Source organism: Artemia franciscana, chromosome 9 (assembly GCF_032884065.1).
Source record: "Artemia franciscana chromosome 9, ASM3288406v1, whole genome shotgun sequence".
Lineage (NCBI taxonomy): Eukaryota > Metazoa > Arthropoda > Branchiopoda > Anostraca > Artemiidae > Artemia > Artemia franciscana.
The window spans coordinates 17,245,043-17,261,654 of NC_088871.1; the positions used below are offsets into that span (position 1 = coordinate 17,245,043).

A 16,612-nucleotide genomic window follows, 5' to 3' on the forward strand; every position below is an offset into this window, starting at 1 on the left:
GCGCATGGAGATGTCAGGGGTAATTTTCCGTTAATTTTCACAATGATTGAATTGTCTAGATAAATTAACCTTGGGGAGGAGAGATTTCTCCGTGGAGGTGGAGCGACATTTCCTGGCATTATTTGAAAAACAATCAGAAATTGAATAAAAAAAAACTAGTTTTTTTTAACTGAAAGTAAGGAGCAACATTAAAACTTAAATACGAACAGAAATTATTCCGTATATGAAGGGGGCTCCCCCTCCTCAACACGTCACTCTTTACGCTAAAGTTCAAGTTTTGTCCCCATTCTCTAAAAACGACTCCTGAAACCAAAGGTGTGTTTAATTAGAAAAATAAGAATCCTTTTTAAAATTACAAAAAAAAACTTTAGCATAAAGGGTGATGTTTTGATGAGGGGGAACCTATGAAGAACTGCCTAATTATTTTTTTTGCTTCTAGTTAAAAGTAGTGTTGAAGGCTCTTCGCGAAGATTTTTTTTGGGCCCTTCGGTTCCTGTTTTCAAGAGCGAACAAAGTATTGACTAAATTTACGCCAAAAACAAGAAGAAAATAGGGAATTTCTCAAGACAGTGGGAAACAAATTAGAATGAATATTTCGGCCCTATGTCCAAGGGCCGTCCTCGGAATGCAAAAATATAAAAGAAGAAAAAACTTACAACAGGATAAAATCAATAAAACTAAAATTATTATTATTTTTTTTTTTTTAAACAGTCCCAGCATCCTTACCTTAGCGAAGTTCAACCAGGACTGATAAATAAAATGTGATGAAACGAGGCAATTCATTGAAATAAAAAATGAAATGAAATGTAATCGAATTTATTCATGCTCCCACAGTTCTCCTGTAGTTTTATTTACTTATTAGTATAGTTTGGAATTTCAGAAATAATAAAAAAGACAGAAGCAGTAAGTACACTTTTTTGGTGCAAAAAAAAACTGATAATTGTATTTTATTTACCACAACAATTTGCATTAGGAGAAATGCAAGGAAATTGAGCTTTGTTTCTTTTTAAGGTCAAAACTGGCAAATTTTGCAAATAAAATTTTTGAAAATGACACTCAGTAAACAAGGGCGATGAACAAATTTCAATGATGTAATAAGCACAAAAATTCAATGAGAATTGTTTTTAACTCATACACATCAATTATCAATAGAACACGAAATTTTGTTGGTAAAAATATTATCAGATCTACTTTTATAGTTGTTTTATATTAAGTTGATTTTTTACAAAACGATAATTGATTAGGAAGGACGGTCACCACTTTTCAACTCACCCTGGAACTTTCCTCCAGAGATAAATTAGTTCCAAATCAGCCAACAAAAACTAACTTCTTTTATAACAAACTTTTTACTATACTAAACTTCCGAAAAACTCGAAAGATGAAAAAAGGGGAAAAAACTAGGCATTTAACGTTGTATACCATATCAGTCGCTTTGTCAAAAATAACGTCCCTTTTTATATTATTTTGACTGCTCAATAATCAAAGTTTATTTTAAAAATTAAGTTGGTTTTAATGAACCAACTTAGTTAGTTTTAATTAACAAATAGAGACAAATTTAATTTGTAATAATCAAGTTTAAGAAGGAGGCTGCGAGATTTGACGAAAAAAAAGGGTAAAAAATAAGAATGGAACGTCTAAGTTTTTCCATTTTCAAGCATATTGGTTTTTTAGGTTATTTTTTGTTTATCACTATTAGATTTTACTTTACATGGACACGCTTGCGTAAAAGCTTACAAAATGCGTATATTCAATTGTCTAAAAACAGATGTTTTTTTTTTTTAATCTTCCAGAAGTTAATATAGGCGATTGGTAAGCAACGGGTAGTTAATAATAGCCAAAAACCCTAAAAAGTTTTTATTTTTCGGCTTCCTAAAAATTTGTATCTTGCTACAGTCAAATTTGAAAAATATATCAGCTTGATAACCTAGAAAATTTTAGTTTTTTCTTTTCATTTTTCAAGCATATTAAAGGGCATATGGTTACGGTTGTTATGCTATTACATTTTATTTTGTGTAAGAACATTCGCTGAAAAGCTTATTTAATATATACTTTCATTTTTTAGTTGATGAGATGAAAGACAAGCGTTCCAATCGCTTGTTTGTTGTCTTGAAACAAATTCCGGTGGAACCTTTTTTTTTACTTTTGTCTCTCAGAAATGTGTTTAAAGGATGTTTCTTTCTAGGTTCTTGTTTTATTTTAACTGCCTTTTAGTCAAAGATGTGGCTAATTTATTGATGAAAGCTTGAATATTTCTAAGCAAGATAATCTAAATTTTGTATCTATTTATCTTAATATATATATATATATATATATATATATATATATATATATATATATATATATATATATATATATATATATATCATGAAAAGAGAAATCACCAATGCAACAGCACAAACACAAAAAAAAAGAAAAAAAAAAGAGAGACAGAAGGAGAAAAGGAAGACTGTTTTCATAAATTAGTGATTAATATAGACCAGCACTTGAATGAGGCCTTAACCCTATTCATCCGAAGTTTTTTTTTTTTTTTTTTTTTTTTTTTTTTTTTTTTTTTTTTTTTTTTTTTTTTTGCTCTTACAAATCTACATTTCAGCAATAAACCTCGTGAATGTGGTTAGCAACAGCCAAAGAACTCTTTTTTTGTGGCTTTCATAAACCTGTATTACCCTCTTGTAGTTAGTAACAGCTTTTGCTTTCTTAATAATCCGCATTTCAGCACATTCAGATTTGGAAAAAAATCAGGTGGAAAACTATAAACTTTTTTAATGATTTACGAAAAAGTTTACAAAAAATATATTTTTTGTGCAAATGGAAGAGATGAAATATGCTAAAGTTGAGCGTTCGATTCGCTTGTTTGTTTTCTTAGAAGCAAATTCTGGTGAAACTTTGTTTATATGTCTCACAAAAATATCTAATGATTTTTTCCTCAGATTGTAAGGTTTAATGGAGAATTTTAAATACCAAAGCTAGATACCCTATAGATAGAAGCACTTTTTTTTTTCCATTTTTAAGCATATTGGTTTTTTAGGTTATTTTTTGTTTATCACTATTAGATTTTACTTTACATGGACACGCTTGCGTAAAAGCTTACAAAATGCGTATATTCAATTGTCTAAAAACAGAAGTTTTTTTTTAATCTTCCAGAAGTTAATATAGGCGATTGGTAAGCAACGGGTAGTTAATAATAGCCAAAAACCCTGAAAAGTTTTTATTTTTCGGCTTCCTAAAAATTTGTATCTTGCTACAGTCAAATTTGAAAAATATATCAGCTTGATAACCTAGAAATTTTTTTTTTCTTTTCATTTTTCAAGCATATTAAAGGGCATATGGTTACGGTTGTTATGCTATTACATTTTATTTTGCGTAAGAACAGTCGCTGTAAAGCTTATTCAATATATATTTTCATTTTTTAGCTGATGAGATGAAAGACAAGCGTTCCAATCGCTTGTTTGTTGTCTTGAAAAAAATTCCGGTGGAACCTTTTTTTTTACTTTTGTCTCTCAGAAATGTGTTTAAAGGATGTTTCTTTCTAGAAACATAATTGACCTGATTATTGAAGAAAATCACTAATTCCACCAATAAATCACGAAAATCTAGTGTTTTCTTTTTTCACCGGGGTGCAAATCTGTATGATTGGATAGCAAAAATACAAATCTTGCCCAAATCAGAAAACTATTTAAGACTTCTCTAGTAAATTTGGGTGCTTTCTATATTACTCACATTGCTTTGGGGTTCTGACATCCTCCTACCTCCTTATGAAAGAAAGAGTTCGTCTATTTAGCTAGGAACGAAAAAAATTAGGCCATGGGTAAATGTTGAAAAAGACTGCATCTTGATGCCTATGCTTCGACAATTCAAGTTGTGTGAGGGAATTTCCAACCGTGCATAGGATAAATTCATTGGTACAGGCGAATATTGGATAATGCAGGAACATCGTAAAAACACACATATTTTAGAAACTTCACAGATTTCAAAAAATCAAAAAAAAAAATTTTTTTTAGCCTATTTACGGTTACCATAAGGTTGCTGTAATGTTATTAAGAATATTTTAAACCTTATACATTCTTTGGATTTTTTGTTAATACTTTTATTTTAGTGAATTGATGATTGGACAAGTTCCAGATTTTGTGTTAGAAGAGGCCGTGGGGGAAGGGGTTGTGGTGGTAGAAAAGGGCCATTGGATGATTCGTAATCAGCTAGCGAGACGACTGAGCCAGAGCGTGGTGGAGTAACCTATATTCCAGAGGAGGAAGAAACCGATGTGCTCCTTTTTCACCGAGGATCTACTGCTGGAATAAATTTTAGCAGATTTTCAAATGTAGCAGCCAAGGTTAGTCTTTTTGGGACCTGTACTTCGCTTCGCTCAGTGAAAATAAATCTCTATTCTCTTTCTCAAAATAAATTCAATTTCATACTATTTTGCGGTGTAGAAAGTAAAACCATTAGTAAAACATTGGAGGTTTGGGTTTTTTACGCGTCATTTATATGAAAATTAATCTCTAAAATTAATGAAGATCCTAAGGGAACATCCCCAAAGTTGTGACCTATTTGCATCGTTTCTTTGTTATTACTGTATTTTTTCTGCTCCTGAGCATTTAATGCGAAGCAAATAAGAATCTGAGACTCGTCACAGCTATTAAACAAGAATGTCTCTCCCTAAAAGCTCGGATTTGTCAATAAACAAATTTAGTTTTGTTACTCCTACATAATTATGTGTTGTTTTTTTTTTTTTAACTTGAATATGTCTCTTGACAACTTGCTCTTATAGCGAAGAGGAAGGAAGCCGTTGTCTTTTCGAAAAATTTGGGATCGGGATCTTGAAATTCCGTTCCTTAATTTATATTCTTTGCTATGAGCGGCCAATGTTGTTTGTAGAATTATCGAAAGGCCTTTTATTTCCTCTTTTCAAGAGTTATAGCTTAGGGGCGTAATTTTCTATGTGGCAGGGGGTAACTGCCATAATAATATTTTCCAGGAAAAGTTGAGGTCTACAATTCAAGACTTTAAATCATCTGATTAAAGATAAAAGGAGAAAAAGAGCTTTATTAGTGAAAGATAAACTTTTCCCGGAAAATATTATATCAAAAAAGGTGAGTGCAAGTGATTTTCGTTTTATTCAACAAACAGCAAGATATCATTTAAATCATGACTTTCACCTTTCCAGAAAAAAATTACTTAAAAAGTTTTCAAAATTATCTGAAAATAAAGCCGTAATACCTTCGTCAACTCTTGGACCAGGTGTAATTAATTTTTCATCAAGGACCTGAACGTGACAAGAAAAGTCCGTATTAGAAAAAGGTCCAAAATTTTGTTTTAAAACTAATAAAGTCCCAGTAGAAGAAATTATCTCTTCAATAGAAACATCTTTACATAGAAACCCGATCCTAATCAAAGTTGTTAGTCTAGTAAGAGCTTCTACAGTTAAAACCCTGTCAGAGTTTGCTTTAAAACCAGAAATCCCTAACAATTCTATCAAAGACATAAATATTCTTAATAATTAAAGAAGGGATGAATCTATTATTATTACAAAAGCAGACAATGGACACCGAGGACTACGACTCACAATTAAACGCTTCACTGAAAGATGAAAAAACGTACAAACAACTTTCTTTTGACCCGACGGACTTATACACAAAGAAGTTTAAGAACGAGTTAAAGAGTTTGAAGGAAGAAGGGAAGATTACACCTCAACTTTTCTACAAATTCTTACCAAGAGTTTCTTTGTGCCCTAAATTATATGGACTTCCAAAGATACATAAGCCAAATCTGCCGATACGACCAATTGTTGTGAGTAACAAGTCACCAACAAGTGCTCTGAGTAAGGGGCTAGTGTCATTATGTAAACCACTCATGTCTACACAAATTTCTTACATCAAGAATTTGTCAGAACTTGTAAAAAAAAGCTAAAAGAAGTTGAGATTTCTTCAAATTCTATAATTTCAAGTTTAGAAAGTGTCAATGTATATAAGTATTGATGTAAAAGCCGCAGAAATTCTTCTTGAGAGAAAGATGCTAAGAAATTTGGACTTAATTGGTGGTGAAACAGTTTTGGAAGTCGGTGTAATTATGAATTTAGTTAGGTTGTGCAACATGTTCTCTTATTTTTTTCAATTCAGAGGGGGTTTTTTCGAACAAGTAAATGGTTTACCCATGGGCGCCCCTTTAAGTCCTTTATTATCAAATTGTTTTGTAGAAAATATTGAAACAATAGCGTTAGATTCATATTTTTCAAAACATAAATTTTGGGTGAGATATATGGATGACATAATTTCAGTATGGAATTACGGGGTGGAGGAATTAAAAAGTTTTTTAGAACATCTTAATTTTTGGGGAGGGGATTTAAAATTTACAATAGAATTAGAAGAGGATAATAAACTTCCTTTACTGGATGTCCTTCTTTTAAAAAATGAAAATAGTCTGGATTTTAAGATTTACAGAAAACCTACTAACAATAACAGATTTGTGTCGTTTTTCTCCGGTCATGCTCGCCAAGTAAAAATTGGTTTAATCATATCTTTAACTGACCGCATTTTTAGAATTTGTTCTCCAAAATTCATTGAGGAGGAATTATTGTTGTTAAAAGAGATTTTAATAAGTAACCACTATCCGGGTTGGTTAATTGACCAGACTTCTTCGAAAAGAAGGAAACAATTTCTAGAATGTTCTGACGATATTCTGGAAACAACAGAAAAGAAAGATATTTTTTGTTCTCTACCATATGTTCCAGGTTTGAGTGAAAAACTTAAAAGAATTTTACAAAATAATGGTTTAAAGGTAGCTTTAAGAGGTAGTAATACTTTGGCTAGTTTTTATGGCACTTGGTATTAACCAAGTGACATATAGCAATCGCCAATTCTGTCGGTCTTTCTGTCTGTCGGTCTGTCGGTTTTGCTACTTTAGGCACTTCCAGGTAAGCTAGGACGATGAAATTTGGCAAGCGTATCAGGGACCGGACCAGATTAAATTAGAAATAGTCGTTTTCCCGATTTGACCATCTGGGGGGGGGGGGGGAGTGGGGGGCCGGTTAATTCGCAAAAAATAGAAAAAATGAAGTATTTTTAACTTATGAGTGGGTAATTGGATCTTCATGAAATTTGATGTTTGGAATGATATTGTGTCTCAGAGCTCTTATTTAAATCCTGACCGGATCTGATGACATTGGGGGGAGTTGGAGGGGGGAAACCTAAAGTCCCGGTTTTGCTACTTTAGGCACTTCCAGGTAAGCTAGGACGATGAAATTTGGCGTATCAGGGACCAGACCAGATTAAATTAGAAATAGTCGTTTTTCCGATTTAACAATTTGGGGAAGGGTGGGGGGCCGGTTAATTTGGAAAAAATAGAAAAAATGAAGTATTTTTAACTTATGAGCGGGTGATTGGATCTTAATGAAATTTTATGTTTGGAATGATATTGTGTCTCAGAGCTCTTATTTTAAATCCCGACCGGATCTGATGATCTAGAGTGGAGGGATCGGGATGAAACTTGATGGGAAAAATAAGCGCAAGTCCCAGATACATGATTGACATAATCGGAACTGATTCGCTCTCTTTGGGGTAGTTGGGGGGGGGGTAATTCTTAAAAATTAGATAAAATGAGGTATTTTTAACTTATGAACGGAAACAATCGAAATTAAAAAAATTCTATTCAAGAATAATTCCATAAACAGAGATACAGGTGAATTTGGATTGGACTCAATTTATGATAATTTACTGAGGTCAAATAAAGTAAATATCACCTCACCTAAGAGCTATGACCTCTGTCCACGTAAAATGTCAGATAATTCTAATGAACCGGAACCAAAAAGGTCAAAGAGATTTGCCTCAGCTGTTGCATTGAAAAAAATAAGAGCAATAAACTATATGTAATTAGTTTATTAGGTATAAATTTTGTTTATTTTTATTCATGTCTTTTAGTTTTACTGCTGATGATGAACACTGTATATGTGTTCGAAATATCCAGTTAAATAATTTTATATTTATTCACTGTCAATAAAAAGGTATCATCCCTATTTTGAACTGTTTTACTTTCGTCATGGAAAGGCAGTGTGGTCTTCGAAGTTATCCTCGACACAATGATAAATAATTTATTGTGGAATGTCAAAATAAATAATCGAAACATATAAAGCTATAAATTAAAATGAGTGGTGAAATATTATCAGAATGATTTTCTGTATTGCTGTGTTGCTCTGGGGTTGTATGGTTGTAGCTTGTTGTGGTGCCGGTGTTTTTCACAGTGCTGTTTCGTTTTTCTAAGGTTGAAGCGTCGTCTCGGAGCTTATCAAAGAGCTTTCTTGGTTTGTCATTTTCTCTTGTTCTTCCTAGTCGCATAATCTCAATAAAATCCTTGATTTTTAAGTTGGCACCTAAGCTGTTCTTTCGGCAAAGTTCAATGATTACTTGTGACTCTATTACATTAAGATTATCAGACTCAGGAATTTCTGCTAAGACCAAGTTACGTCGCTTTTCTTCCCGTAATTGCTTCTCCTTTTCAGCTAATAGAAGCGTTTCGATTGGGTTGATTGCGTAGGCTGCGGTTGGTATGCTTGCACCAAAACCGACTGCTCCATTTTGTGCCACATGGGAATACAGTGCTTGATCCCCAGAATTTGGAATTGATCGTCCCTGTTCATTTGAATTGATGGTTTTCGTGCGATCTGCCATTATCCTAACCTGTAGCTGCAGATGGGCTACATTCTGCATTGAATTCCACCTTGAGCTCTTGTAACATTTTTCTTACATTTGGGACATGGATCACCAGCCATTTCTCAGAAAAATCGTGTATATTGTTGTTTCACTATTCCGCAATCAGTTCGCTTGCAAGCACAAGTTGCTACCTGTAGGAAAGGTTAATAAAAATCCAAGAATGTCTATTTCAAGTGCGCGCGCCGAGCGCTGAATGAATACTCAAGCTACTGAAATCACCCTGGAACAAACGAAGCGTAAGGACCCTCTCACCTATTCCCCGAAATATACGGGTAACTAAATACCGGTGGGTACAGTGCGGTGCTTCCGAAGTGTTTTTTCCTCTCTTCTGCTTGTTCTGAGAAAAAATCAGCAACTTAATGAATGGAGTGAAAAAAAACTATATGATTTTGGAAATATAGATGGCGAGCCAGTCTACTTGAGAAAAAAGATCGCGCTAATGAAACTACCCAGAGAGAAAGACCTATTCTAGGGACTAGAGAAATTCTCTCAAATAAATTTAACTATAAGTCTATCATTAGAGGGCACATAAACTATCATTAGCAATTTTGAATTGAAGGTTTATATTATCTGCATGTTGAACCAGAGATACAATTTGAATTGCTTTATTTTAGATGATTTGAACTCTTTTATATCAAGAAATAAAATTACTAAATTTTAATTACGGAACACTCATAAACAAAGAGGATGAAAGACATAATGATAAATCATTTTTGGTTTACTATAATTTGTTTTACTGTAACTGAGTGTTACAGTATAGTGTTACAATATAATTTGTCTAGTGTTAAATAATTTGAATCCGCCCATGACACAAATTCATAGAGAGCGGTTTCCATTTTTGTAAACAAACAAGGTAGACTTTCACGTGCAACAAACAAAAGTGTATCATCTGCAAATAGAATTATGTTAGCTTCAGTTAAATAATATTTTATTTGGTCAACATAAATAAGGCAAAACAGGGGTCCCAATATTGCAGTGCCTGCTCGTTGTTTAGGTAAGGTTTAATGTATGTTTTCGGAGCTGAAATTTAGGTGGGATCCGGTTTCAAATCTACAAGATAATAAGAAAAAAAAAGTTATTCAGTTGCCAGTCCGTTGGAATGTTCAGCTGTGAATTTATGTTTTTGCCAAAGATGAGATAATCCAAAGAATGAATGTAACTTACAAGAGCGGAATCCGGTGCTAGTGTTGAAAATAACGTCAATGCTATCTAGCTTATGGCGTCTCATGAAATTTTTTCAAGTTTTGTAATCAGTGAAGATGTTTGAGGTAGAATAGCCAAGGCCCAGGGTGCTTTTTTTGCAATTTAAGAAGTTTGAAAGAACAGGAAGATAAGTTTGGGAGCCAAGATTTGAATATTCAAAGCTACAGTAGTCAAGTATGATTCTGAAACATGGGTCCTGGCTAGACGGATGAGGATTCCTTGGGTGTTTTTCACAATTGGCTCCGAACTCTTTTAGGTATCCACCTGACCGACCGTATTCCAAACTTTAATGTATAACGAAAAATGTGGTTCTATCCCACTTCCTAGGGATGTAATGAGAGGAAGTTGGAGATGGGACACGATTTGCGGATGAAAGAGGACAGATTCTCAAAGAGCGTCTTTGTTGGCAAATCATTTGTCAATCGACACGCAAGTCGTCCCCAAATGAAATGACAAGAGGCTGTAAGAAAGTATCTAAAGGAACTGGGAACTTATTGGTAGGGTGTAAGGGGTGAAGCGTTGAATAGATTAGGGTGGAGAGGGGGTGTGCACAACTGTGTTGGCTTCAGACGGTTTGGTGCTGCAGTGAGTTGTTGGTAATCGTAATACTAGTGGTATGTAATCGGGTTTCATTAGAAACTGAGAACCAACACTTATCACTACTATTTAATTTTACGAAACATGACAATTAAATTAATTTTACTTATTATTATTTTATAAAAAAGATCCAGGAAATGGCAAACGGGCAGACGTTTTTATTATTATTTTGATTATTTTATGAATATGATTATGATTATTATAACTAGCGCTCTCTTTCCACGGTGTAGGCGGTTTAAAATACGGTCAATAATATGCGGTAAGACCGAAGAGAGAGAAGCATTGCTGACCGAAAATAGAAATATTGAAGTAAATTGTTTCCGGGAAAATAGTTTATTTTCATAAATAGTTATACAGTTCGAATTTTTTGTGAAATATTATATTCAAATTATCTGTACATGATGATATACTGCCATTCTTAGTAAAAGAGCGGTGAGGAGTTGATTTATCGAAGGCTTCTTACTCTCGTGCTCCTGTGTCATTATTCGGCTTGTAATCCAGTCGAGGATTATTAAGTTTTGAGGGTGTTCCTAGTTATATTGTTTAAAAAAAATGTCGTTATTTATTTTCTTAATAATGACAGTTAGGGGAGTAGGGGACGAACTAACTAAAACTATAAATGGTTGAAGATTTTCTGATGATTGCTTGTTTCTCCTTAGTGCTTTGAACGCAAACCTAACCATGAGATTTTAGAACGTATCATTGCGTGATTCTCGTTAATATCTATGGTACTATGTATAAATTAGTTTTTTTTACTTTATATTCAAAAATTCTGTCTTTAAAGTTGGATAATTAAGAATTGTGAGGGGGAGCTTTGAAGTTACAAAGGAGCAGAAAGGCAGTTTTATCACTAATTTATTTTGCAAAAAGAGAATGAACAGTCAAATTAATGGAAACTTCATGTCATCTGTAGCATTTAGAGCCCATATTTTAAGACGAGAGAATTCTAGACTCAGTCAAATACAAAGGTTCATGATCCATAGCGATTAAGGGAAGAAGGCTTCAACTGTTAATAAGCTGTCAAATTTGAAAAAAGTTGTGTTAAATCTGTGAAAGAACCAGCCACTGGCCAAACTCATACTAATTTCTTGTTCAATCATCAGGGAGGTGTTAATAAAGAGCAATTTTGATGTGTTTTTTTTTGTTTTTGTTTTTTTGTAAAGATTATTCAAAAGCTTTACTAACCTTTTAACTCTTGTTCTTGTTAATAAGTAATTTCTTAGAAGCTTTATAATTTAAATGATTCTTTTTAGTTTACTAATTGATTTTCTCTCCTTTTTTAGATATAAAGGGCGTTGGACTAGTCATCAACTATGAATTACCCACAGATATTGACGAATATGTGCATCGGAAGAACGAGTCGACTTGGAAATACTGGGCATACCATATCATTTTTCAACCCAGATAAGGGTTCTACAATTGCCGGGAAGCTGGTCAATGTTCTTGCTGCGGTAAATGTTTTTCACTTCCCTCTCTTTTTTCTTTATCCCTCCTTTAACTTCTCTTCATTTTCTCCTTTACATTTTTTCTCTAATTTTCTCTTTCTATCTTTCTCACTTTCTCTCTCTTCGTTTGTTCGTATTTGATTGGTGCTAATGTATGACCATTCCATAAGGAAAAATAAACTTGGCAGCATGTTTTTCCTTTCCAAAAAAAACATATTGTCATGCTTATTGAGAGAGAGAGAGAGAGAGAGAGAGAGAGAGAGAGAGAGAGAGAGATCGGTATATTTAAAAACTATCGTAGCATAGAGCTAAATTCAGTTTTTTCACAAAAATCATACATTTAAACAAAAATCACACACTACAACTCAGCATTAAAAACTGATGTGAAAAAAGGCACAAATGAGTTTGCGTATCGATTGGTTCGTACTTTAGGGGGTACAAGTTTATTTCGTAATCGAGTTCGGCTATTGGGAGGGGCTGGTTCGGGTAGTAAAGATCGGTGGCTCTTATTGGCTAGGATGAATTTTCCAAATTGGTGAATAAGGTGTTCCAGCCGGACTTTAAGTGGAGATAAATTTAATTTAGCGAGGGCTTGATCGTAAGGTATACCACGGTCTCGGAGTATAATCCTTGTTGCTCTTTTCTGCTTATTGTGAAATGCTTATTGTGAAAGACATTCAACATACATTCAATTCTGGTAACGAATATTTTAGTGAATTTGTCAAATTATATATTGATAGTTATTATTATTTTATTATAAAATCTTCTTGATTCCTTTTTTACATGTTAGTACGTCTATTCGAGAGTTTAGTATTATATAGGCAAGTTAGATCTAGGGAGAGAATGGAAGTTTATTCGAAGTTGAATATTCCGGTTAAGTTTACAAGGATATGGATCCAATTGAGAGGAAAGGATCTATCAGGGGGGGGGAGCAACTTTTAGAAATTTAGGGGAAGTATAGAAGAAAAGAATAATTACCCGTTGTGCAATGCGGATCAGGATGTACTGGGCCATTTTCTTCCGGGGTCCCGCTAGCCATATCAAATTAGTGCCAATGGGCTGGAATGAAATTTTGATTATGGTACTTCTTGGTATTCTTACATCAACAACTCCATGGTGGTAAATTTTGTGTTGAAGGCAATAGAGATTAGGCACTGGCATGGCAATTTGAGATACATAGTGTTATGATCAGATTTTAATGCATTTGTAGTTAGACGAATATAATGACGACTTATGTATATGGCCCTCAGCTCTTCCAATACTAATTATATGCATATTATTATATTGAGAATTCTCTATTAAAAGATTATCATTAACACGTTAGTGACAGGATAAAAATAGGTGGCAAGAGCATAATGTGTGGTTTTAGAATACGGTTTAATTCCTTGTACTAAACAGGATTCGATACCTTAAAGGATCATCTTATCTCGCCCATTATACGTTTTCTTAGTTTTTGTGGCCAATTCTTGTTCTTCTTTTTGAAATGTAGTCATTCCTCATTCTTTTTTAAGTTCAAGACAGGGCAATCCCTAAGATGTTCTTGCAGACTTGTCTGGAAAACTTTGAAAATTTACTGAAATGAAAAATCATCTGTGCAATTTGGCAGCTTTGCGAGTCCAGTATAGTGCTACCTGCTTTGATTAAAAACATTGCCGACACAGGGGGTGTGAAATTTTATTCTCTTTTCAATCAAATTTCACAGTCAAACCACAAATTTTCAATAGCTCTCGACAGTCACTAGTCCCCTAGGAGAAATCGCTAATTGGCCCTTTGTCCTTTTGATGGTCAGTCGATACTGAGACTCGCAAAACGGTTTTAAATTATCGAATACCCTTAGCTCATTTTCCATGCTGAAACGCTTGTGTAAACACAACAAGACCCCGAGCGATGAATGGCAGTCTATGGGCTTGAAACTTCTTTCCTCCTCGTTCTTTCTTCCTTTCATTTCTTTCATTCATTTCTTAATTCTTGGTGTGTCGAGCTAACCAATTCCGCAGGAGGAAATCAAACTTCGATTTTTTATGGCACTTGGTATTAACCAAGTGACATATAGCGATCGCAAATTATGTCGGTCTGTCTGACTGTCTGTCGGTCTGTCCCGGTTATGCTGCTTTAGGCACTTCTAGGTAAGCTAGGACGATGAAATTTGACAGGCATATCAGGGACCGGACCAGATTAAATTGAAAATAGTCGTTTTCCCGATTTGACCATCTGGAGGGAATGGGGGGCCAGTTAAATCGGAAAAATTAGAAAAAATGAGGTATTTTCAACTTACAAACAGTTGATCGGATCTTAGTGAAATTTGATGTTTGGAAGGATATCGTGTCTCAGAGTTCTTATTTAAAATCTTGACCGGATCTGATGACATTGGGGGGAGTTGGGGGGGGGACCTAAAATCTTAGAAAACGCTTATAGTGGAGGGATCGGGATGAAACTTGGTGGGAAAAATAAGCACAAGTCCTAGATACGTAATTGATATAACTGGAACGGATCCGCTCTTTTTGGGGGAGTTGGGGGTGGTGGTTAATTCTGAAAAATTAGAAAAAATGGGTTATTTTTAGCTTAGGAAGGGGTGATCAGATCTTAATGAAATTTGATGTTTGGAAGGATATCTTGTCTCAGAGCTCTTATTTTAAATCCCGACCGGACCTGGTGACTTTGGGGGGAGTTGGGGGGACCTAAAATCTTGGAAAACGCTTAGAGTGGAGGGATCGGGATGAAACTTTTTTGGAAAAATAAGCACGAGTCTTAGATATGTGATTGACATAACTAGACCGGATCCGCCCTCTTTGGGGGAGTTTGGGGAGGGGGGGGGGTTAATTCTGAAAAATTAAAAAAATGAATTATTTTTAACTTACGAAGGGGTGATCGGATCTTAATGAAATTCGATGTTTGGAAGGATATCTTGTCTCAGAGCTGTTATTTTAAATCCCGACCGGACGTGGTGACTTTGGGGGGAGTAGGGGGGCCTAAAATCTTGGAAAACGCTTAAGGTGGAGGGATCGAGATGAAACTTGGTGGGGAAAATAGATATTTGATATTTGATTGACATAACTAGACCGGATCCGCCCTCTTTTGGGGAATTGGGGGCCGGGGGGGGGATTAATTCTGAAAAATTAGAAAAAAATGAGTTATTTTTTACTTACGACGGAGTGATCGGATCTTAATGAAATTTGATGCTTGGAAGGATATCGTGTCTCGTAGCTCTTATTTGAAATCAGAACTGGATTCGGTGACATTGGGAGGAGTGGGGGGGGGGTCTAAAATCTTGGGAAACGCTTAGAGTGGAGGGATTAGGATGAAACTTGGTGGAAAAAATAATCACAAGTCCAAGATAAGTGATTGACATAACCGGAACGGATCCACTCTCTTTTGGGGAGTTGGGAGGGGATTAATTCTGCAAAATTAGAAAAAATGAGATATTTTTAACTTACGAAGGTGTGATTGGATCTTAATGAAATTTGATGTTTGGAAGAATATCGTGTCTTAAAGGTCTTATTTGAGATCCCGACTGGATCTGGTAACATAGGGGGGAGTCGGGGGAGCTAAAATATTGGAAAAGGCTTAGAGTAGAGGAATCGGGATGAAACTCGATGGGAAAAATAATCAAAAGTCCTAGATGCGTGATTAACATAACCGGAACGGATCCTCTCTCTCTTTGGGGCAGTTGGGGGGGGAGGGTTAATTCTAAAAATTAGAAAAAATTAGAGTAAAATGAGAGGGAAGAATAACCACAAGTTATAGATACGAAAGTGACATAATTTGAACGGATCCGTTCTCTTTGGGAGAGCTGGGGGTTGTTAATTTGGAAAAATTAGAAAAATTGAGGTATTTTCATCTTAAGAACGGGTGACCGAATCTTAATGGAATTTGATATTTAGAAGGAACTCATGTCTCAGAGCTCTTATTTTAAATCCCGACCAGATCTGTTGACATTGGGGAGGGTTGGAGGGGGAAACTGGAAATCTTGGAAAACACTTATAAATGTCGTAGATACGTGATTGACATAACCGGACTGGATCCGTTCCTTTGGAGGAGTTAGGGGGTGGGGTTAAGTGCTTTGGCGAGTTTGGTGCTTCTGGACGTGCTATGACGATGAAAATTGGTAGGCGTATCAGGGATCTGCACAAATTGACTTGATAAAGTCGTTTTCCCCTATTCGACCATCTAATGGGTTGAAGGGAGAGGAAAAAATAGAAAAAATTGAGGTATTTTTAACTTACGAGTGGGTGATCGGATCTTAATGAATTTTGATATTTAGAAAGACCTCGTGACTCAGAGCTCTTATTTTAAATCCCGAATGGCATTAACCCACTGATTTACCCGTTTAATGCCGATTTAAAAAGTACATAGTTCTCTAAGTTTAATGTTACCCAGGAGAAGTTACATTCCTGAGAAAATTTTCCTGATTTTTGAAAAAGGGGGAAATAGCTCCAAAACGTCAAAAGATCTCAATAAAAATCACATAATGAGATTCAGCATATAAGAGAACCCTACTGTACAGATTTCAAGCTCTTATTCATAAAAATGTGGAATTTTGTATTTTTGCCAGAAAAAAGATTATAGGTGTGTTTTTACTTGTTGTTGTTTTTATGTTTTGCTTCTTTCCCATGGATGTGTGTTTTGATAGAGGGCTCACTTGATTGGAAATACTAAGCTCTTGTT

General features: G+C 34.7%; 2 protein-coding genes across 3 annotated transcripts in view; both read left to right on the forward strand.

The window, feature by feature from the left end:
- LOC136031075 (uncharacterized) overlaps positions 1-16,612 on the forward strand; it is a 94,371-nt gene that overhangs the window by 76,466 nt on the left and 1,293 nt on the right. For both annotated transcript variants that reach the window (XM_065710335.1, XM_065710337.1), the window contains exons 7-8: positions 4,097-4,330; positions 11,786-11,953. The gene's annotated coding sequence lies outside the window, so the exon portion shown is untranslated. The remainder of the gene's footprint in view (positions 1-4,096; positions 4,331-11,785; positions 11,954-16,612) is intronic.
- Positions 1-16,612, forward strand: part of LOC136031074 (uncharacterized) — a 217,251-nt gene that overhangs the window by 1,710 nt on the left and 198,929 nt on the right. The gene's annotated exons all lie outside the window — the stretch shown is intronic.